The sequence below is a fragment of the Nomascus leucogenys genome, chromosome 12 (assembly GCF_006542625.1).
Source record: "Nomascus leucogenys isolate Asia chromosome 12, Asia_NLE_v1, whole genome shotgun sequence".
Classification (NCBI taxonomy): domain Eukaryota; kingdom Metazoa; phylum Chordata; class Mammalia; order Primates; family Hylobatidae; genus Nomascus; species Nomascus leucogenys.
Window position 1 is genome coordinate 97,119,969 of NC_044392.1, and position 25,255 is coordinate 97,145,223.

The window sequence follows — 25,255 nt, forward strand, 5'->3', positions numbered from 1 at the left end:
CTTGGCTTGCCATTTGGCTAGAGGAATACAGATATCCTTGACTGATAGTACTGAAAGATTGCACACAATGGGAATTAGTCATTCCCTAAATAGAAATTGGGGTGTTGTACCATAGGAAGAGAGAATGTAGCCTGAGTTACTAAATCAACAAATGCCCATTACATGAGAAAGGCATTCTGAAAAGGGTACTGAGTATCTTTTTTTTGCCTACTATACACACGAAAGTCCTGAGTTTATGATCAGGTAGGTATTGGAAAGAAAAAAAACCTTGGAGAGATTATTTTTATTCTCTTATTATTCATGCAAAAATATGTATTGAGAGACTATTACATACTCTATACTACGTTAAATACTGGTATTAAATATTGGGGATATAGTCATGTTAAAGATAGGCATAATCCCCACCTCCTTGAAACTTACAATCTAGGAAGACTAGGATGACAGCTAAGGGAAAATTAGAGATTGTGGAATAATAATGAACATGCATTTTACAACATACTGACATCTGTACAAATGAGACATTGCTGGATTCTGATATGGATGTCCTAACCCTTTTCTCTAAGTAGCAGATGGAAACTTGTAGCTAGTGTTTGCAAGAGAATAGCCTCATTCATTTTCAAATATGACTGTAGTAGACTCTGTTTGGTTTGGTGTGGGTGACTCTTCTTTCAGGTCCTGTCGATGCTTTTTCTATATTGCACATCAAAGCATAGTGAAGAGAATGGGCTCTTGGAACCTGACTTGCTGGATTCAAACTCCACAACACCATAGTCTTCCTAATCCCTTCTGTAAAATGAAAATAACCCTTGTAACAACCTAGAGAGGTGCTCAATAAATATTAAGCTATTTCTACTACTACCATTACTAGCTGAGTCTGCTTTATCGGTCACATTCATTAAGTTCTAAGGAACTCTCCATTCTAAGGACTCCCCATTCTCTCATTGTCTACACTTACAGTGCTGTTCATTAGGATTTTCCATAATGATGGAAATATTCTATATTGTGCTCTCCAAAGAGTAGCTATTATTTGTGGCTCTAGACTTCTTGAAATGTGGTTCACGTGATTGAGGAACTGAATTTTTAATTTTATCTTAATTAGTTGAAATTTAAATTTTAATAGCCACATGTGGCTAGTGGCTACCACACTAGACAGTGCAAGTTCAGAAAAAGAAACTTTGATTAGATAAGGGAAAACATAGAATATTTGAGTTACACACAGTGGAAATTCTCTGATAGGGATGTAACTGGATTGGAGGAGACAAGTGGGTTAAAAGGCTGTCTTTTCCCTTTTTTCTTCTCTTTTCCTCTCTTTCATTGTTCTTTCCATATCATATAGCATTGATGTTGGAGGACCTCTGGGTTGTTAGACTCATCATCATTTGGAAGTCCGAGAAGTCAAAGGGGGGCCCAAAGTGAAGGTAGGAGGGAGTAGATCCTCAACAACGAGCCTTGACTTCAGCCTGAAAGATTATTCTTGCAATTTTCATACATACCAGCTATGTTCACTAGGACAGAAAACTTGAGAGAGCAAGAAGGAGGTGAAGCCTCGCTAGTGACTAAGAGTTTGCATTTTCTGAGGTTTCTCTTGGGCGTCTATCAGAAGCCTCGTTCCAAGCTGGGATTTAGGGACTTCAGATTTTGTCTACAAAACTTTGGAAAAGACTACAAGTGGTTTAAAATGTCTTTTTATGGTCCTACTTGGAATTCCTTTAGGTACCATCTTCAGAAATAATATTGCCAAGGTTTCTTCCTGCAAAAGATTTTACAAAATGCTGGTCTCTTGGTTCCTGTTAAGATCACATGTGAAGATAATATCAAGAAATGAGCCTATTTATCTTCAGCATCTACTTGAAGATGAGTGACATGTTCCTTAGACTGTTGGAATATCCACACTACCTTGAGAAGAATTAGAATTGGTGTAGCAGAAATGCAAAGAAGAAAACGACTCAAATTGAGGTTTTCTGATTTCCAAAATAGTCTATTGGGGTCTGCAGCAGAAATAAATTTTAAAAGGAAAAGCTTTTTGTTAGAAGAGACTAATTAAGAGAGGAAAAGCTTTGAGAATCCCATGGTCAGCCCTAGAGCACAGTGGACCTAAAGATTATGTCAGAATAACCTGCTGGAAAGGGAAGCAAAAAGATCAGATGATCTTGCTCCTAGGGGACTGGAATGAGGGTCAGTGAGACCTGGAGGGGAGTAGAAAATGGAATGGAATTTGGACATAGAGAAGTAGCTGGAGAAGGGGTCCCCCTAAAGGAGCCACAGGCAAAGGAATAAAGTCAGCAACAAAAGATCACTGATTCCCAGTGCAGTGCAGTGGGGCCTCCTGGAAGTCAGACCAATCCTCCGGACCACCCAGCAACATCCAAGGAAGCACTGCCCAGTATCTGGGCTAGGAAGTCACATTAGCCCTTTTGTGTGCCTGGTGGGATCCTTTTGGTGATGGCTTCTAGCCCACCTGTCATTGGCAGGTTGTCCATCAGAAGTGTGGCTTTGCTGAGCTCCATTCGAACTGTCTTAAATGGGCATTCTCCAATTGTTCAACCCTTCGGGGACACTCACAAGCTCTCTTAATCAAACAACGAAAGCCTATGATGCTGATAGGCATATGGGCAGTGTGGAAGGAAACATGGGTAGGGTGGCATTTTGGAGAAATGCATTCCAGTTATGTAGGGAATGCTTCATTGTCTCACTTGGCTTGGAACTGAAACTCTATCTCTTTATAGTCTGGATGCTTCAGGCCCTCTTTCTATGTTTTGTCTTCCTAGTTATGCTGCAGTATAGAAGACATCCTTTTAAACTTTCCTGGTAGAAAAGTAGCTTTTTAATTTTCTTTCTTTTGGGCAGAAACATGAGTTCCATGTATTAGTATTAGGCATTCACCTCTGGTTGCAATGATCAAGAGGATATTCCTAAGCTGCAGGAACAATACCGGGCATCTTGACAGCACACTCAAGTAAATGTAATCACATTCACCAAGCATATATTCAGTGCCAATTCTAAGCCAAGAATCAGGGTAGTTACTGGTGATACAAAGTTGAACAAGATATGATTATAAATGCTCACAGTCCAAATGCAGCTTAGTTCTGTGTAATTCATTGAAGATGATGTTGTTCATCTAATATATGCCTGTTGCCAGTGTGGGGTGGCTGGTAGGCATGTAGATACGCCAATAAGGAAGTTTGGCATTTTTCTTTTTCTTCCTGGCTGCAAACTGTCACTGACTAATTCAATAGTGACTAGTAGAGCTCTTAAAGAGGTTAAAGAAGGTATTTGGTTGTTCTGCCCATCAGCCTCTTTTTTTTTTTTTTTTACCAGTTCCCACCTTTGTTGCTCAAACTTCTCAGCCCCAAAACCCTTTCCCACTCCCTTGGCTGACTCACTGTTCCACCTCCCTGGCTCCAGGAAAGGCTCCTATGTGCTCCAAAGCTGAATTCTTATTGTCATGGTTGTTCTCATTTAGCTCTCGGAGACAGCTGCTTGAGGGTGGCTGAGTGGGTAGCTGGAGGCTGTCCAGCTCCATTTGGCTTGTGCTAATAATTTAGAAGGTTTTGTATCTTTCATTTGTTTCCCATTCTGGATTGAAAAAAATGGAAATTCGTCTGCTGAGTGGGATGGAAAGGTAGTGGGTGGGCAGGGCTGAAAGAATGGGACCGGGTGCATCATTCCTGCCACCTGTTAGGCTGAGAAATTCAGTTCCTTTCTGTTTTGTGCTTTATCCCGCCATCTGCCAAGCTATATTAGTCAGGTCTCTTTGGTTACAAGTAACAGGAACTAATCTGACCTCACTTAAATAAAATAGGTATTTCTTTTAACAATACAGGGAACCTTCACAGAACCTGAGGACAGGAACACAGGTAGATTTCAGGAAGGATTTGGAATGAGCATCTGGAAAGGCTTCAAGTCTCTCCTGTTTTCATCTCTTATCTTCTCATGATTCACTGGTCCTCTCTCTCTCTTTTTCTCTCCTCTGCAGACCCTCTTTCTAGTTTTTTTTTTTTTTTTCCAAAAAGTAGAATGTGGCCACCCCACAGTGCCTGAATTCAGATGTCACAATTCTATTCAGCTGCAGAGACTAATACTTCTCAGTTCCAGTTTCTCATCTGCATCTGATTGGTAAGCTTTGGTTTGGTGCTCATGTCTGGTCCAATCAAATGCAATTGAAGAGGTGAAAACACAGAGTATAACTTGATGGAAAGACCCACTTCTGCGGACCAAGAGATAATTCCTAAATAAGGGGGGACAAATGGGCGCTAGGCAAATTTACCAGGTACTGTTATCCCCAGCAATGTGCTGTTGTATACCCTTCATTTATTCTCCTGGATTCCTCTAGTTCGTAATTTACATGCTTTTGTCATAAGGAAGGTATGTTTACCGTAATTCTTTAAGGCTACCTATCTGCACCCAGGCCAGATTCATATGGTGGCAAGCGCTGAGATTACAGTGGCTGCGAATCTCCATATATTAACATCTTGGTCTCTGAATTCCTTGAATAGTGGGTTTGTAATTAAATATGTTGAGACCTAGTAACATCTGAGTGTCTCTGCCAACTTAACTGTTGGGTATCCGATGACAAGAATAAAGAAGCAAAACCAACCCTTTGGATTTCTGTAGTACTCAGTTTTCCTCCTCCACATCAAGGAAGAGAGATGATGATATTTGGAAGGTTAGATTACTTAAGTTAAAGTCCTGATGCTGCTGATCACCCACTGGATAATGCAATCAAAACCCGTGTCCTCTCAGTTCCTCACACCCAGGTAGTGATAAATAAAGTAGGCCTCATTAGTTAATTCAAGGATTTGTTGAATGCCTACTGTTACCAGCACTGTGCTTCCCTGTGATACAGCGGCCCTGCCCTCATATGTTTCATAGTGTAATGTGAAGACATACAGGAAAAAATATCTATTTTAATTATTATAAAATATATATTTTGTAACTACCATGAAGTATTTTAGATTTAAAACGAGCTATAAAGACTAATAGAAGAAACTATTGTGTATTCACAATCAGCTGTAGAAATAAAATATTCCTATGAAAGTTGAAACCCTTGTTAACCCTTTCCTGAACACAGATTCCTCCTTCAACCCTGAAATAATTATTTCCCTTAATTTGCCATTTATCATTATCATGCATTTCTTTATATATTTACGTTATGAGTTGAATTGTGTTCCCCCAAAAATGTTTAAGTCCTAACCCTGGTTCCTGTGAACTTGACCTTATTTGGAAACAGCATGCATGCAAATGGTCAGGTTAAGAAGAGGTCATTAGGGTGGGCCCTAATCCAATATGACTGTGTCGTTATAAATCAGGAAAATTTGGATATAGTGACAGACATGCACACAGGGAGAATGCCAGGTGAACATGAAAGAAGGCGTAGGATGACGTATCTAGAAACCAAGGAACACCAAAGATTGCCAACAAACCACCCAAAGCTAGGAGAGAGGTCTTGAAGAGATCCTTCCCTCAAAGCCCTCAGAAGGAGCCAACGCTGCCGACACGTTGATCTCAGATTTCTATCCTACAAAACAGTGAGATAATAAATGTCTGCTGTTGAAGCTACCCAGTTTGTGGTACTTTGTCACAGCAGCCCCAGCAAACTAACACAACTTCTTATACCTGTATGTGTTCCTAAACAAATCATAATTTTATTTACACATATTAAAGCTTTATATTGTTATACCATGCTGCAAGTAGTCTTCCATGACTTAAACTTTTCTCTGAGAATGATGTTTATGAGATTCATCCTTTGGTACATGTAGCTTTAATAATTCCCTTTTCATTGCTAGGTAACAGTCCGTTTTATGGATAAACTTTACTTAACACAATTTAAATATCCATTTTCCTTATAATGGGCATTACAAACAATACTATTATGCACGTTGTCATCAATATCTCCTTGCACACATTTGCAATAAATTTTCAAAAGTTTATACCTAGGAATTGAATTCCTGTATTATTATGTGTTTAAGTTTTCACGACCACCAGCAATGTTAAACAGTTCATGTTGCTGCACAACCTCATCAACAAACAATACCATCTGGCTTTTAATTGTTTCCAATCTGGCCAATGGGTGCAGAGCAGATATTTAATGTTGTGAAGTGTTCTATGAACAAGCAAATACAGGATGGTATGGGAATGTGTAAGGGAAGTCCAAACTTGTCTGGGAGGTGTGGTAGAGAGGGATCCCTTGTGGAAGTAGTACCTAAGCTGAGTCTTGAGGCATAAATAGGCATTAGCCAGGTGAAGGGAGGTGGGAAGGGTGGTAGGGTTAAAGGGAGCTGCTTGATGGAAAGTGTAGAAGTGGGAATACATATGGCACAGGTGGGTACGAGGACGGAGTGTCTCCACTAATGCCAATATAGCCCTTCATTGATTTAGGTGGACTTACCTCCTCAAGGGGCAGGAACAAGCAAAACTCCTTTGTGAGCTCTTCAGTGACTCCTATTGCTTCTAAGTCTAGGGCATATGCCTTGAAAGTTGAATGAAAATATTTTTTTTCTCAATAAGAATTTAGATTAGTGTTAAAAAATGGGCCAGTGGACTGGCTTAGGTCCGCAATTGTATTTTCGTTGAATGCCACAGTTATTTTTTATATTTTATGCCTTTATTACTAAATAGCATTTAAAGAAGTCCATTCCCAACATTCTCTACTGTCTTATACCGAGACCATTAACTCATTTCTTACCTCCCAGATCTCTGAGGTCATTTAAGTTTGAGACCCCTAGCTAAACTGTAGTGGTGTGCATAGGTAATCAGGAGGAAGAATTAATCCACCCTTGGGATAAATTGCCTAATTAAGATGTTCTCGTTGAAGTCACTGGCAGGACTACAGCTCTAGTGGTGAGCTACAGAAAAAAAAAATCTCAATTGGAGGATCCAGGACCACCCTTGCCTATGAGCTTGGACCCCATTTCTCCCCTGGCAAGTAGAGAGGCTTGGGAGGCCTATCTGGCTTACACATGCAGTTGCATCTTAAGATGGCAAGAATCCAATTTGGAAAATGGTGTATGAGGTGGGGATGGGGAGAATCTGGGAGTGGGAAGGGGAGGAATTTTCCTAGAAAAGATAGAGATTTCTACAGAGAGACTTTAGACAGAGGCCCTTTGGTGGAAAAAGTTTGCTGCATGATGGCTGGGAACCCTGGTGAACAGTGGGGAAAATATCCATGAGGGATACCTTCCTTTTGAGGCTCAGAAAAGTCCAATTTAGTAGAACCTCCTATTGTTTTCTAGATCTGTAACTCTTTTCTGATATTGCCCAAACCCTTCTGTTATCAATCTGTCTGATATAGCCAGGTGTATTCAGGGAGACTGAGAGGTCAGGCAGCAGGGAGAGGGCACTGTCCTAGTTCATCTTGTAAAATACATCAGGTCCATTCACTGAGCTATGGCTTGGACTTATGATATCAGTATTGGTTTAGGAGAGATGTCTGTGGAGAATCCCCAAAGGGCCAGAACCAGAGAAACATATCTGAAAGAATGATAAACTCAAATAATATAGGTTACTCTTACATTGGTTCTTAGTCTTGGTTGCAAATTTAAAAACCACGTTGTAGCCCAGACCAATTATGAACCAAAATTTCTGAAGACAGAGGATCCAGGCAGCAGTACTTTAAAAATACTTACCAGGTGATACCAATGTTCAGCCAAGATTTAGAACCACTTGGTTGAGAATATTGCCTTCTGAAAGGGTCCAGAGGGGTCCATAGCATGCCTGGCTCACATTTAGTCCCAATAGCAAAATAGAGTGTATTTAAATTGAAATTCGTCATCTTGGTACATCTATACTGTTGTTCAAGTGGTTTATTAGTGGAAACAAAAATTGGGTAGCATTGGAGTAGGAAAGAAAGAAATGCCATTAGAAAGAAAATGCTTTGATTTTTTTCTGTTTGCTTGTGAACATTTTGCAAAATATTGTGAATTTTGCCGAAACAAGATCGGATTCCACCATATTTTATCTCTTGCAGCAGTTCTAATGCCTAGCATCAAATGCTCTCCTTCATCACCCTCTGGTTCATAGATCCCAAAGAGGTTGCATATTCCATCTCAGAAATTCATTCTTCATTGAACTTAAAACATGCTTAGACTCTCGGGGCATTTAGATGGGACCGCTTAGAGAAAGCTGTGGAGGGAGCCTGCCATAATGATGTGGCTTTAAACAGTAGTCTAGACCACTTGGAGAGAATCACTAACCAGTCTCTGGTGTTTTGTTTTCTTTCTAGATCTCTAAACTTTCTGCAGTCCTTTGGTTTGGTTTCTAAGGCAGAATTTATGATATGTTGTTGACTGAAGAACAACTGAATTTTATACAATAGTCTTTTTGGGTTTCAATTTCTCACCAGGAGAACCAAGTAATATTTCCCCACAATTTTCCCCAATGTGTTTCATGCTTATTTTCTTCTATACCCTCCCTTAAGATGGAATGGAGAGGGGAGGCAGGTAAACGTATAGACCCCTCTCATAGATGGTCTTAAAAGCAGATGTTTTCCTTTTTTTTCTAGATAAGGAAGCAGAAACTTCAGCCATGTTTCTGTGTGTATTTGCATGTACACGCGTGTGTGTGTGTGTGCATATGTGTGCATTTGAGTCCCTTGGAGTGTGGGGAAAGGGAAGAATAGGGATCTTCTTGTATGGCTTCAAATAATGACCAAATGGGAGCTCAGGCTTATGTTACAGACACTACTGGCTTGGGTTTCATGACACGTTGCATTGGAATATCAATCTCCGATCCTCCTGCTCAGCTAATCGTTTAACCTGGTTAGCAGTTGTTTCATGTGGATATGTTGGGGATTTAGAGGATGGAATTGAATGCCCTAGAAGTTTACTTTCAAAGCCTCATTTTTAACCAGAGGATGCCGATTGCCTTCTATATGAGATCATATCCCTCTTTATGTATACCTGGAAGAGCTCAGTTGAGTGGGTTTTCTTTAAAAAAAAAAAACAACAGATTTTGTATTCTTCTCCCATCTCTTTTAAAATGATTTATTCAATATTTGTTTCTCATCAACATTTGGGTATCACTTCCCACATCTTCACATACCTGAGGCGAGTTTGCTTTCCAATTAAATGCCTCTGGTTGGCTGTCCTCTTCTCTGCACTACAATTGTTCATTTTCCCCTTCCATATCAGGCCTAAGGAAGACTCCACAGGTGTTGTCACAGTTAGCATATTTTTCTCTCAGGTCTGAATGAAGACGGTGCCTCTGCAGTGTCTGGGATGAGTTCATGGGCCAAATCTATAATGAGCCTGTTGAGACAAATAGGCTAGCAATTGTTCTAGCCAGGCCAAAGGAGACAAGCAAAATGCCAATTGCAGACCCGGTGGTGAACCAGGCTGCTGAGAGCAGAAAGTACCGGATTAATGAAATCACAGGCACTCAGCTTGCACCCGGAACTAAAGCAGCTTTGGGAAAGGCATACGGCAAAAAATAAGCCAAATTAATCGCAAAGTCAGGCGTCCAATAAAGCAGCATCTGCTTGAAAAGGAAAGCACATCAGCCGCTGCACAGTGACTTTTCTCCTGTTCTGTCAAGCAGGGGGATGTGCAGAGTGGGATTAGCAGGGCATCAACCCACAGCGCGGCAGCTGCCCGGGTGGCAGCAGAGCTCTGGCCCACGTGTGCCTGGGGCGCTGAGATCCGCGGATGCATTTGTCCAGGGCAGCCAGCTGTGAATTTGACTATCGGCAGCAGCGAGGGCAGCTCCAGAGCTAGCCCCACACTCACTTTCCTTCCCACTCATGAAACAGCCACGCTATGCATGCTCTATTGTTTCCTAACAATTCTTCCTGCGCTGCCAGTTATCAGCAATAGTCTGTGGGCTCGAGTGCATGACCTCATTTAAAGAGCTTTGGCAGAATGTCAGCGTCATGTTTTTCCCCTCCTCACTTAATGATGGCGTTCCTTTTTGCCACTTGATTTTGAGTCTGTTATAATTGCAGTGAAGAGCTTCTATTCAGGACTTTGTAACACTCCCACTCTTCTTCCAAAGAGGCAAGAAGAGGTGAGAGGGTTATGGGCTGTCATAGGCTTGCTGGCTTGCCTGAAATTTATTTTCACTGTTGTTATAGACAACGATCAGGGTTTAAGTCTTGGGCTGCTCTCTGATAGGGCTGTTTGAAATCTGTTTGCATTTTCTGAGGGTTATTTCATGGAACACTAGAGGGATGTAAATGAGTGTCACTTATGGAAATAGATTCCCCGGTCACCTAAACTTGAGAAACATTGGGTTTTCTGATTGTATATGTATCAGTATTGTAAGTGGCTCAATATTTTTAAGACGTTGATGTGCCTTTTCAATGTGGATAGTGAATAGAATCGGCAAAATTTTGCAAACCTTTTGGCCTTAGAATCCTTTTTTTCTATTCTTTCGAATTTTTGAAAATATTTTTTTAAAAATTCTTTCAAAAATTTGAAAGAATTTCTGTTATTGGTTGAATTGTGTCTCCTAAAATTCATATACTGAAGATCTAAACCCCAGTACCTCATAATGTGACCTTCTTTAAAAATAGGATCATTGCAAATGTGGATAGTCCAGATGAGGTCATACCGGAGTAGGCTGAACCCCTAATCCAGATGACTGGTATCCTTAGAGAAGGGGAAAATTTGGACACAGAGACAAATGCACACAGAAGAAGAATGCTATATGGAGATTGGAGTTATGCTTCCACAGGCCAAGAAACTCCTGGAAGCTGCCAGAGAGGACTGAACAGACCCTTCAGAGGGAGCATGGCCATAATGACACACTGGCCTTAGACTTCTAGCCTCCAGAACTGTGACCCAATACATATCTGTTGTTTGAGCCACTCAGTTTGTGGTACTTTGTTACGGCAGCCCTGGGAACTAATGCAGTATGTAATGGAATATTGTTCTGAGGAACTTTGAGAAATGCTGCTTAACAGGCTTACCACAATAACAGATATAATGATCTGAGAATACATTTGCAGAAGTCTGAGATTTTAAGAAGTTTTAGGCTCAATTTAGGATCTTCTGTATATTTGCAGGCAGAGTAAATTCTGACTACATTGATGTTATTTCACATTTAAAAGAAAAATATTGGGCCAACTACATGAGATATTGTGTAAAGCAAATGGACAGACTGCCTTTCCATCCTCAAATGTTCAAATTATAAACCTAGTTTCATTACTTAAGCCGATATGATCTTTCCGCCTTGCCTGAATAACTGCTGCAGCCTTTAATTAGATAGGTTGATGAAAGTGTTCCAGGAGTTACACTAGCCTGTCTGTATTGTATTCTTTTATCCCACTTGGTTGGATTAAAATGGATGGATTAAAATTCGATACAATTCATGACTGCACATGAACTAGTAATGCAGCTATTTTATTGAGAGAATTTCTAAGGATGAATACTGATGCCCAAATTTAAGGGATTCATAGGCTAGCAAATATTAAAAAATAATTGGAAGGTGACATAGGTTTGCAAGCTTTTTCTTTTGTCAAATAAGTATATTAAAACAACAATTGACAAAATGAACAAGAATCAACAACCGCCATGTGCTAGTGACATTGTTTAAACCTTTTAATTGTACCAAGTAAGGAGATTAAAACAACCAACAACATATTAAACATACCAAAAAACAAAATCAACCTCTATAACAACCATGAATTAGTGATATTATATATAAAAGTAAAGGATATTTCTAAAACCAAAAAGGTAGAAAGAACAACATGTCATAATGATACCAATGGGTTATGTGTTTTGAGTGTTATGTGCCAGGCATGTTCCAAATGCTTTATACGCATAAACTCTATTAATCTTCACAAAAAGACTAAAAGGTTGAAACTAACACCTTCATTTTATACTAGAGGAAATTGGGCACTGAGTTGAGAAGCTGTCTAGGGTCATCTGCTGATAGATGGTAAGGCTGGGAGTTGAATCCACAAGACAGCCTCTGGAATGTGTGATATTGTAATCTTGAGCATCATATGATCTTGCATCTCTAATAAGATGATTCTTTCAAAAAAAGAAACCTCAGCAAACATACTCAGATGTTTCTGAGGGTGAGTGCATGTGGATATTTTTATTTTTATTTTTTCTCATTTTGCTGCAGATCTGTGATAACATCATCACAGAGCAGTCTGGACTGGAATTTAGGAAGCCCTAGACTGCAGCTGCAGGCTGCAATCCCAGCAAGGGATCCAGAATGTAAATGTCCTGTGCTGTTTATGGGGGGAAATCCTAAGACAGATAAAGGAAATAGCTCATTTTTCTTTAATAAGCCATCTACGTTTTGTGGTAGGGCTTGAGCAATCTTCTAAAAGGTGAGCACAAATCAATCATTTCAGTTGATATTTTCAAAATACTTCAGGGTGGCAGAAAGTTAATGTATCAAATGCCATTAAAGGTTTAAAACAACCAAACCAAAATAAATAAACTTTAAACTTAACCTCAAAACTTGGGGTGTGATTCAGTGTTCAGCTTGGAGTGTGTATGTTTGTGTGTGTGTGTGTGTGTGTGCGCATGTATGCGTGCATGTGGTATGAGATGATTCGGATTCCATTGCCAGGGATGTATATGAAAGCACACCACACAAACCACTCAAAAAAGAATAGCATTAAGTACATAAGTGACATTCTGTATCTGGAAATTGTCACATAAATGTAACCTTTGCAAGGGAATACCTTTGCAGCAATTTAGTGAAAGGAGCACATGCTTTAGGGTCAGGTAAACAGTTCAAATCCCAGCTCTTATTCTTTCTTGCTGTGTGATCTTGGAGAAGTCACTTGTTTAGTTCATTCAGGATGCTATAACAAAATACCATAAATTGGGTGGCTTATAACCAACAGACATTTATTTCTTCTGGTTCTGGAGGCTGGGAAGTTCAAGATCAATGTACCATCAGATTCGGTGTCTGGTGAGTGCTTGTTCTTCACAGATAGTGCCTTCTCACCGTGTCGCTACATGGTAGAAAGGGCAAGGCAGTCCTCCGGGGTCTTTTCTAAGGGCACCATTCCCATTTATGAGGACTTTACCTCCATGACTTAATCAACCTAAAAGGCCTAATCTCTTGAAACCTAATGGGGATTAGGTTTCAACACATGGATTTTGGGAGGACACAGACATTCAGATGACAGGAGTCACTTAGCTATTCTATCTCATTTGTAAAATGAGAACAATAGCCCATCTTACAGTTTTTTTTTTGTCAGGATTAGGCTAATTTATGTGTAATGATTAACTGTAGTGTTGCTCTAAAGCTAATTTTATATTATTCATTTCTTTACTTTTGTATTGAGAAAGAGTTTCTCTCTGTCACCCAGGCTGGAATGCAGGGGTGCAGTCTCAGCTCACTGCAACCTCTGTCTCCCCAAGCTCAATCAATCCTCCTACCTCAGCCTCCTAAGCAGCTGGGACTACAGGCACATGCCACAACACCAGGCTAATTTTTATATTTTTTGTAGAGACAGGGTTCGCCATTTGCTCAGGCTGGTCTTGAATTCCTGGGCTCAAGTGATCCACCTGGATTGGACTCCCAAAATGCTGGGATTACAGGTGTAACCCACCTTGCTTGACCACTAATTTTATTTTTTAATAAATATTTATATGGTGTTCATTTACAGACCCTGTTCTAAGTGATTTATAAATATTCATAATAACTCTGTGAGGGTATGTATGAGTATTATTTCCATTTTATGGTTGAGAAAAATGAGGCATAGAGGTTAAATAACTTGTTTAAGATCACAGAGCTGGTAACTGTCAGAGGAGGTGTTCAAACCAAAGCAGTCTGGTGCCAGAGACAATGTTCTTAGTCACTACTCTATAGCGTCCTGATGACTGAAATTGAAATACGTTCCATTTTAAATATTTGTCAGTCAAGCATACGTGGCAGATGCTTTACCAGAACTTCAGACACAAAGGAAATAGTTGGATATAGACAACTTGTATATGTATTGAATTAGCTGTGAATATGCAATGTTGAATGCATAGAGATTGTACAGTGTGGATTTTCCTCTTAACCACCAATTTCCTTTCACTAGGGGTTGACACTTGTGTGTGGGCATCAGCTTCCTCAGTGATTCTGATTTCTTTCTTGTCTCTTCCCATTTGCCTTCTGGTGTCCTCTCTGGCCTGACCCACCTCCCTCTGCTCCCCGGGGTCCTGCACTGATCCTCACTGGATGCAGAACCTCTCAAGCTGTCTTGCAGGCTTTCTGTCTTTGTACATGTCTTAGGTGTGGGCTGCCACTCTCCCAACCTGTTTCCTGGTTCCAGGCCGCTTGTTCTCCTTGTATCTTTTCTCCACCCTTCCTAGGCTCCCACATGTATCCAATTCTCACACTCTTAGCACAGGAGTTTACCTATCCTCTCTCAACCCTGCAATCTGATCAAGCACCTGCCTTTTCTCCTTTCCTTCATTGACACATATCTGGAAGGAGAATTTGTACTAGCCATCTCTCCTTTCGCTTGTGCAATCCACTTCTCAACTCCTGCAGTCTATTTGGCTTCTTTCCACAACACTTGACTGAATTACTCTCGCGGTGGTCATCAATGCCCTGTTAATTGTTAAATCCAGTAGCATCTTCTCAGTCACTACACTTGACCTCTCAGCGAGACCCTGCATGGGTTGGCCTGGGGCCAAATCTCTTGCCTCATTTCCTGTTACATCCCCCTTGCTTCCACACCACAGCTACAGTGGCATACTACTGTTCTGCAAACGGCAGTCTATCTCACAGCCTTGGCATGTGTTGGTGCCTTTGCCCCTAGATCATGATTCTCCAGACATTTGCATGGCTCTCTCTGTCTTCATTCTGATATCTGAGTGTGTCACTTCTTAGCAAAGCCATCCCTGAACATTGTTATCTGAAGTGCACCCCCTTTGCCCATCTCTTTGCCATCACTTTTGATCCTCTTACCTGCTTTAGGTTTTTCTCAGAGCATGTATCACTACCTACCTGTTCTTTTTCTGCATATCTAAATTCTAGCATGTCTCCTTCAGAAGAAATCCATTTCTCTTTTTGCCATGCTTGAGGCCAGGCCTCAGCATCTCACACCTGGACTATTTCAACTGTGCCTTCAGTGTGCTGTCAGACCCTTACCCCTGAGCTATACCCACTCCTACCAGCGCACTGCATGGTTTCCCTGCCTCCAGCTTCTCTTACCTCCAATTCAATACAGCTACATAAATTGCTGACAGATTTCTTTTTCTAAAATGGAAATTTGATCAGCATTTTCCTCCTTCAAGAATGTTGGTGCATCCCCACTGCCTTGAAATTAAAATCCAAACACACTAGTATGATCGATGAACCCTCATGGTGATCTTAAGGCCTTTTGAATCAGCTCTGAGAGAACAAAGGATTTAATGTGAGCTGCAGCATCAAAGCTGGTGCCTTTCTGTCTTGACAGCAAGGAGAATACCAAGGTGTTGGCATGCCTTATACCTCAGTGAGGCTCGCGTCAGGCAGGAGCAGTCAAGCATTTCTCAGTACAAGCAGGGGGTGGGGTGAGATAGTTAACCTAAAGAGTTAATCTAACACTGTGTCTTCTGGCAAAACGTTATTTCCTCCAAAGATATGGATTTTTTTTCCTGAGGAATGTTAAGGAATATAATGAGTATTTTTTTAAGTGTTCTTCTTCATAGGAGATAATAATACTTACCACTCAATATATAATAGGTATTCTAAGACTTTATATGTATTAATTCATTTAATCATTAAACAGCATTAGAAGATACTGTGATTATCCCCATTTTACAGATGAAGAAACTGAGGCACAGAGGTTAAATAGCTTTCTGAAGGTTTTACAGGTAGAGGTAGGTCTGGAATTAAAATTCAGGTAATGCGACTTCAGTATTAGTAAAGAAGTTAGGGGAACCACAGTTTTCACTGAGAAGGAGATGAGATTGGAATTGGGGGGCTATATTTCCTTTTCCTTTCTCTGGGGCTGTCAATAACCAGGCTGAAGAGAATGCCATGAGTAACTGAGGCAAGAAGATACTGGAGGAAACTTTATGAGGGGGAGTTGGGTGACTAAATGGAGATATGAGGGGTGAGGTGTAGAAGAGAGGGTAGGGGAAGGGGAGAGAGAGAGGCAGAAACACATAGAGATAGAAAGAGATAGAGAGAGGGAGAGGGAGAGGGAGAGAGGGACAGAGAGAGATATCAGAAATGAGTTTGGTCAGGTAGAAGCAGACACACCAAGTGGCCCTGAAGAAGGGCTGATTTAATCCCTCTTGTGTGTCTTGGTGGTAAAGGAGCTACAGAGATATTGGTCTTTTGAATGAACTAAGCTTGGATATGGAGAAATGTACGATCCAGAGGCACTCAGATGAACCTGAGCTCCAGAGGCAATAGTACTAAACTTGTTATTGCCCCAGGTTGGTGTCCCACTACAAAGCAAGGGCCTGCCACAACCAGATGCATGTTTCAATGACATCAAAAGACTCACCTTGGACTCATCGCCGACCTGTCAACCAGAACTCCAATATCTGAGTTTGTCAAGGTGCTACTCTTTGACTCAGATGACCTTCCTTCTCTATTCCTTTTCCTTCTACTCTGGTCACTGCCTTCAATTCATTCCCCCCTCTATGTTTGTCCTATAGATCTCAAAGGACGTGGAGCGTATTTGTATTATCATATTAAGCACGTGAAATTATGGTTTTCTCTGTGAATTTTTCTAAAAGAATACTTTGATTTCTATTGTTGGTATTTCCAGCGAGAAGCATAGAGCACATGGTAGGTGCTTAATAAATGTTTGATGAATACATAAATGAATAAATACCTGTAAAACATTTAATGGCACAGCAGCTGTTGCTTCTGTCACTTCTCATGCGTCTCAGTGGAATTCTTTTTTGCATTTGAACACTATTCCCACTGAGAAGTAAACAACCTCCTTTTTGCTTTTTCCCTTAGGAGATTCCAAGGGTGTCATATGTTACATGGTGCTCCTTATGGCATGCAAATAACTCTTTATCCATGGTCCTTTCTGCTTCTTTATTTTAGAAAAGAAATCTGCTTTGTATTAGAATTCTCCTCTGATTGGGAACCCACATCAAAAAGACTTTAATTCCTGATAGTGATTATGAAAAATTTCACTGAAAGATTAACTTTATGCTGGCTACTGTGCTAGGAATTTTCCACACATTTTCTCATTTAATCCTTAGACTAATCTCCATTTTAAAAAGCATTATTTTTCATTTTTAAAATGTAGATGCTGAGGCTTAGAGGTTGAGTAACTCGCCCAAGACCATCTCACTAATAAGTGGAAAAGTCAGAATTCGAAAACAGATTCATCTGAATTAAAAAAAAAAAAAAAGAAAGAAACAAAGAAAAAAGAAATCCACCCAAGGAGGAGCTATGAAGCGCACTGTATTTCAGCAGCTTTCTGACTGCAGTGTGGGAATGGTTCTCTGGACCCTGGTTTCCAGGCCCACTGGAAAGGCAGGTGTGAGCACATGGCCATAATTCCTGTGCAAGATGCTATCATTTCAGCTGGGGTATGTTGATGTGGTGAGGAGGACAAAGAGAAGCAGAGAGACTGTGAACATATTTAGAACATAAAATTTGAGGAATTTTGAGATAGAGTAGATGGAGGACGTTAGACAAGAGAAGACTCGCTGGCAACTTTCTAGTACCTGGTTGGTTGCCTGGGTGTATCGGGGCATCATTCACTAAATAGGAAATTCTAGAAAGGGAACAGGAATTGGCAAGAAGATAATGAGTTCAGTTAGGGAGATGTACTTAAGGGTGTCTAAGTAGAACTTCTAGCAGACATTTGTATACATGAGCCTGAAATTCAGAGGGAATGACTTAAATCTTCTGTTTTTGTGCTGTGTGATTATTTGATTTAAAATTCTTTTTAGTTAGTAAAAGTTTTTCACTTAATAATCAGAGGAAATCAAGGGAGTGTCTATTAGTGAGTCAGAGCCTCTTTGAGAAACCTGTTCCATAATATCCTGTTATATGCTTGGGTTAGGTTTTCCTCTTTATTGCATTTTTCCATTGCTAAAATCATTCTGCATCACTAAATTTATCGTATTGCATGTTGCTTATTGTCTGGAAACAAATAGCTGATTGTGTCACCTCTAGTTCTGTAGTATCAAACTTATTTTGGTTGTGTGATGAACGATCCACCTCTATCAATTATTGCCAACTGTCTCTTTGAAAATATATGCCATAGTATCTATTTTTCTTCTACATCATCTTCTAATTTCAAAGAATTATCATTTTTTCCTTTAATTAAACATTTGGCCCTTCAATATTGCCTTGTTTATAATCCTGGGCACGAATGAAAATACCATGATTAAATGAATCTTAGGAGTCCCAGCTCAGATTATCTCAACAAGGAAACTGTAAAATGCTCTAAGACAAAAAGAAATACAGGATGGTAATGAGCGATAAAAAGCATTACCTCACTGAACAAAGGAAAGAAGACATGAAAGCCAAAATGGGCTCACTACAGATCTTCTGCCCTTAAGCTGAGTGTTTGGTGTGGCTTCCTTCATGGAATGGATGGTTGCAATGAATTTTGGTCTCCCAGCATTTGAGCATTCTTCATACGTTTGTGAGTCCCCCACCCTCCATTACATTATGAAGAGCTGGCTCCTACTAGAGAAGCTGAAAACATCACAATTGTTCGCCTAGACCCTGGGAGCTAAGGAGTGGGCACGTGACCCAGACCCTGGCAATGAGGGATACCCACTCCATGCTCAAAGCTGGATGCTGATAACATGGAAAAGGAAGGACAGCATGGACTCTGTTCTGGTGAGAATGGCAGCAGCAACATCGAGTTTTCCGAGGCAGTAGAAAGTGGCTCTGGGGACCGAATGTGTGCCTACTGCCCATGAGTTGGAAGTACACATTGTGGACTTTGTGTCCAGCTCTTACTGCAGTTGTGTCTTCACCAGACCAGCTCTGCTGTATGTGGTTTTGGACACTGCTTTTGTTTGCAAAGCTTCCATACCTGGCCCTTCTAGAGCTTTTGTAAGATACCCAATACGCTTTTATTAAAACTATTCTCTGCTCACATTAGCTAGAGCTGTTGTCTTTTGCTTGCAACTGAGTGATCCATCCCAGTTCCATGTGATATACTAAATTTTAAGTATCTCAAAGCTCTGTCCTCCTATAGCTCCTCTCCAAGAATGTCATTAGAATGAATTTCACTTCGCCTTGTATTATAGTTACATATTTTGTTAAAAAGCAGATTTTTGAGTGCAGAGACTGTATTTTATTCATTTGTATCCTCTCCTAATGCCCCATTTCAAATGCCTTGCACATGGTAAAGTTATATATGAAATTGACTCGAGCAGAATGTAAATATACCTTTATAGCTGCATGGGCGAAACCCATCCCTGGCAGTGGACTGTGCAACTCTGAAAAACCCTGGAAAGAACGGGTATCCTCTCACAATGAAGACTTAGGCAGTATGATGTTCCTGCTGAGGCTTGGTCTGTTAGGTCTAGGACACTGGTCAGCAATAGCCAGAGTAATGGTGGCAATCCCTCCTCTAAGAATCCCCCATCAGAGTCCATTCACTGAACAATAATAGTTTGCATCACAGTGCCTATTGGGTCTTCTGTTGAGTTATGATAGTGGACCCAATGTGATTCCTCTTTTCAACCAAATGGACAGAAACTTCTTTCCTTGTTAAAAAAAAAAAGAATGGAAGAAAAAAGAACCAGCAACGTGTTGACTTATTTCTGTGAATCTCTTTTCTTTTATGTACATGCAAAACAAACAAACAAACCCTGTGTTTAGTTTGCATCTATTTCTTATACATATATGCCCACCAGCCTAATTTTACATAATGCTTATTGGACATGTGTGTAATATGGTTCCTGCAGTCATATTTCACTGCTATTTGGCAGGACCCTAGTGATCATATCTCTATTAAGTTATAATCAAGAAACCTGAAACTGACCATAGATACAACTTGTGAGATACACCTCATGAATTAGCTTGAGTTATATCTATGGCTAGATATAACCTAAGATAGGTGGTAAATGGAGAAGAAATGCAATTCATGTTGACCATAGATATAACTCCTGCTAATTCAAGAAGTTAATTACTGGTATTAGCATGTACTTGCTTCTCAGCTTTAGTTGTGGTCTTGATCCCTTGTCTGCACAAAGGTCTAAAGGAGTATGTGAATTTCACTTCCACTCTTCCTCTTACCTGTATATTTATGACTTAGCAAAGGGCATTATATAATATATTTGTCCAGTACAGTGATTGCTATTTCTTTTGGTGGAGAGATAAATTTATCTTTAAAAAACTGTAAGAATTTTTGTAATTTCTCTGTCTCTCATAGACCTATCATTAAGGGCAAATTTGCCTTCGTCTAACTGGGGTCTTCAGTACAGTGCTTGAGAGTATAGTATAGTGTGGTAATTAAAATATAGCCCCTAATATCAGACTGCTAGTGATCAAATTCCAGCTTTACCATTGAAAAGTTTTTAATTATTAATCACCCCTTGATGTCTTGATCTGTGAAAAGAGTATAATGACCTATCTCAGTGCTGTGAGGAGTAAGTTAATTTTCACATATGGAGACTTAGAACAGAGCATCGTTCATAATAAGACCTCAATCAGTGTTACCTATTATTGTCCAATTTTCCTTTTGTTTATCGTATTTGCAACTGAAAAGATAAGGCCATTCATTAGGTTTTCTAAAACTATGGCCATTGGAATTTACAAGAAGCCAAAACACTAACATTCAAGAATTAAACCTCTTAGCATACATAATAGATCTAGAAGAGGTTAACTGACAAATTAATTTTTAAAACTTAGTAAATACATCAATCATTATTAATTACCTTCTATGCCAATAAAACATTGTTTCATAGATGAATAGATTTTTGTCAATTTAGGTGCTAGTTTTTTGTAGATCATAAACATATGACTCAAAGTGGAATCATGCCATTTTAGATATTTTAGACTTGGAAGGGGTCTTAGATAGTAGCTGTTCTCATTTTCTGCCTGAAAAGGAAACCCATTTGCCCAAGGTCTCACAATATTTAGGAGTCACAAGCCCCATAAGACCCATATTTTGAGTAGCAGTAGGACTGACTAGAAGGAAGGGAGTTTGCTCTCTTGGACTGTAAAATTCTATTAACTTACAGGACACACACAAATACAAAGATTTAGTCTGCAAGGAAGCAGTATATAAAAATAGACAAAGTTAGATTGCTATTCAAAATATTTCTTACAAAGTAAAATTCATATTATAAGGGAAAAATTCTTTTATATAACTGAATTTCACAGGTAACTAACAATTTAATCTTAAGAGTTTATTATTCTTGTTATTCAGGTCTCAGGTCAAATGTCACTGCCTCAGAGAGGCCTTCCCTAACCATCCTAGCTAAAGAGGTCCCTCCTTTAGTCACTCTTTCCCCTTATAACTTTTTTATTTTCTTCATATTTTATACCAAAAATTATATTCTCTCTCTCTCTCTCCCCTGCTTCCCCGTAATAGAATGTAAATTCCATGAGGATATAAGGCATTTTGATTTAATGGAACACTTCAAGAATTTGCGTGTCATCCACGCGCAAGGGCCATGCTAATCTTCTCTGAATCATTCCAGTTTAGTATATGCGCTGCCAAAGCAAGCATGACATTTTGTTTAATATTATATTTCTATGTGTTAGAATCATGCATAATAGTCTCTCAGTAAAAATACATTCATTTGATCAAATGAATACATGAAGGTCTTGGTAAAGAAGCTTGATTTAACTTTGAGATCCTAATAAGGATAGCTGAAGAATTTTGTGCAGCAGAGTAATATGATCTTATTTACATGTTGGAAGGACACTCTGGCAGCATTGTGTGCATAACATCTCTAGTGGCAATCAGAAAATTAAATTTAGTTTTGGACTTCATTTGAGAGCATTAGCAAATGTCATTTGGAGCAAAGAAAGGCGTGGGATTTTAAAAATAATTGGAAATCAGAAGAATAAAAGAAGGAAACAGAAAGAAGGAAGAGGAAGAAGAAGAGAAAGACAAAAAAAAAGATACAAATTAAAGGTTTTTGAAAACAAATGCCTAGGAAAGTTAACTCTAGACAACCAAGCAGATACATCTCAATGAGAGGGAGAGACTTGGAGAGGCAGCAAAGGTTAAATGGACTAGAAGAATTTCCTGGCACAAGTTTTGGGTTATGAGATGCTCTATCTCTGGATATCAATTTGGATCCTTACAATATTATTTTCAGAGCTATTTCACCATGTTTTCACCTGTGGTTTTCATGAAATTTTGTACTGACATATGGACTTAGTGATCCAGAAAGTTGCCTGTGCCATGGGAACTCTCAAAGGTCATATTCAAGCACCAAGCAAACTGCGGGTGGGATTGGGTGGGGGTGCTAATGAACTGAGCTGACTTTCTGTGTATTTTAGTATAATAATGGTGGCTGTTCACCCCAGCAGAAAGTAACAGGAACTCTTAGCATGCTGAATTTAATTCTAGAATCTCAGGTGGTAAAAAGAAGAGGTCACATAATTAACTCTCAGTTAATGGAAGAAGAACAGTGTCATGAATCAAAGATTATTTAAAAATCGCTTATAAAAATGGGACTTTGGAATGCACTCTTTGACTTCTTTGGCAGAGGATTTACATCTTATTTGCTTTGCTTAAGCTAATAGTAAAATTAGTTTGTAGTCCTTCTGCATTTGGAAGATATTTGGCAGCAGTTGGATGAAAGGAGAGTAGGAGAAAAGGAAAGACAAGTATATGGGGAGAGAGAAGGAGCGGATAAACATGTTGGCTGGCTGGAAAGTCAGGCCAAGGTAAAAGCTTGCCACGTGTAACCTGTATGGTGTAAACCCATACATGCACAATGAAAAATTATATAATTAAAGGCACCAAGCCTGATGGAATCAGCATTCAATAAATATTTGTTGAATGAATAAAAAGATTTTTCTCTTTGCATTTGAAGGAAGGATTTCTTATCTTACTGGAAATCTGCAAATGGTTTCTTCAGCATTTTTATTGGATGCTGTCTTGGGAAGAAGGCACAGAGATCCTCTTCCCGTGCTTTGTATCTTCCTCTCATTACTCTTCAGACTGACCCTGACATAGTTTAAAAAAAAAAAAGCTTTCAGGGCTTGGGTATAAAACCAGCCGTTGCAACCATGCAACCAGAACTTAACATATCAGTTTTTTTCAAAAGCAGTGCGTGTTGGCTCTTAGGTATATATTTTTAAAAGATTGGAGAATGAGTTACTTTAGTCTGAGGTCTCCTGCTCTTGAATGCCTAGCCACTTTTGATACTTGTCAGTACAACATGTTCACAGTTAATTACCATTGGTGAAGCTAGAAGCCCAATCTCTGCTTGCCCTGCTACTTCTGACAAGGGTCAGTACTATCTCCTCCGGCCTTATTAGAGGATGGTACTATGGCTAACTCTCCAGCACAGCCTGAGGCAGTGGGGCACTCAGCTAACCCACGCTGCTGCTCTGTACCAGTTGGGACCCATTGCTAAAGGGATCCAGATCTCTGCCTGGAATGGTTTGAGATTTGAAGACTTCATCTCTTCTTTGCCAGGGATCCTCCATTCTCTTTTCCACTAGACTTCAGCAGGACCAAGACATTAATGCTGGCTTGTGTTTGTATCCAGATGGTGTGAATCTATAACTCCATGTAAATAGACTAATCTTGAAGAGAATCTATTTTGCATCTCCATCATCAGACTATACAAGCATCTGTTCTAAGACACTGTGTCTCAGATATCTCATATACACCTATCTCTTTGTGTCATGGCAGTAGAGTATCAAACAAATAGGGTAAAGGCACACAGCAAACAGTTCTGACCAGACACCGTCCAGTCACCCTAGGGGTATCTGTACTACTCCAAAAATTGTGATCTAGCAACCATATTAAAAGAAATTTTAGAGATCTCAATTAAGAACATTCATAGTTATAGATTATTCTCATTTATTACTTCCAAATTGGTGGTGGAGTACAGAAACAAAACCAAAGTCCAGGTAGCTCTGTGACATTTGTCAATGTCCTTATGTCAGAGGGTGCTAGCTGGTATCCCTCATTGCTAATAAAATACGGGCTGCATTTATATTGGTAATTGTGTTAGACTACATGTAATGGAAATTTGACCTCAGTGGTTTAATAGAGCAGGGTTTTATTTTTCTTATGTACTCAAGTATGGAGGTACAAATCCTAGTTCTTTAGGGTAGCTCCATGATGCTGTCTAGAACCCAGGCTCTACCTACCTTTCTGCTTTGACTCCCTTACTGCTTGACTTTCTTCCTTATGGCTTTCTTCCAAGATGGCTTTTTTTTGTTTTTTCCTTTGAGCATCACATCCAATAACAAGAAAAAAGAGCAGAGAGTGTGGGAAGAGGGAAGATAAAAAGCAAAAGAGATAAGCTGGCTGAGTATGTCCTTTTTTTTTTATCAGGAAGACAATACTTTTCCTAAAATGTTAACTGAGTCAATTTCTACTTCCATTTCTTTGATCAGAACAGGAGCAAACGGCCACACTTAGCAAAGTTGGTTGTAAAAGTTGAGAATTTCTTTTTCTTGCTGTTTCAGACAAATCCAGGACCCTATTGGTGAGAAATATAGATAATATCTTATTGGCAAAGTTACTGGTTAGGCAGCTTATATTTTTCTCATGCTATAACATATGGAATAAATATTTTTCCCAAATTCATACTCCAAATGATTCATCATAGAGGTTATTTCAAGCTTCTGTAACATAAAGCAAACAGCTAACCAGATTCTATCAAACGTTTCCTGGTGCAGAGATGGCATGGATGTTAGACCTAGATCTCAAGGGCCTTATCTATTTTTCTTCCCTATTAGACCGTGAGCTCTGGTGAATGGTAGGGGAGTCAGTGAGGAAGGGTAGGGTCTGTAGTTTTCTTTTTTCCCAAGCACCTAATCCGTCACATATAGTAAGAGCTCAAAAGAACACGTTTTTGTTTTGGTTTTGGTTTTTAGTTTTTTTGAGACAGAATCTTGCTTTGTCACCAGGCTGGAGTGCAGTGGTGTGATCTCGGCTCACTGCAACCTCTGCCTCCCAGGTTCAAGCAATTCTTCTGCCTCAGCCTCCCAAGTAGCTGGGATTACAAGCACACGCCACCACGCCTGGCTAATTTTTGCATTTTTAGTAGAGACGGGGTTTCCCCATGTTGGCCAGGATGGTCTCGATCTCCTGACCTTGTGATCTGCCTGCCTCAGCCTCTCAAAGTGCTGGGATTACGTGAGAAGAACACGTTTAATGATGAGTGAATGCAGTCAAAGTCAGTAGATCTGGGATTTGGCATCAACACTGATTGGCTTCAAGATCTTG

General features: G+C 39.8%; 1 non-coding gene across 1 annotated transcript; it reads right to left on the reverse strand.

Annotated features, from left to right (window-relative positions):
- Nucleotides 1-21,453: 21,453 nt before the first annotated feature.
- Nucleotides 21,454-21,557, reverse strand: LOC115837729. The gene has a single exon (XR_004032788.1). It is a non-coding gene; the product is annotated as a U6 spliceosomal RNA (small nuclear RNA).
- Nucleotides 21,558-25,255: the final 3,698 nt, after the last annotated feature.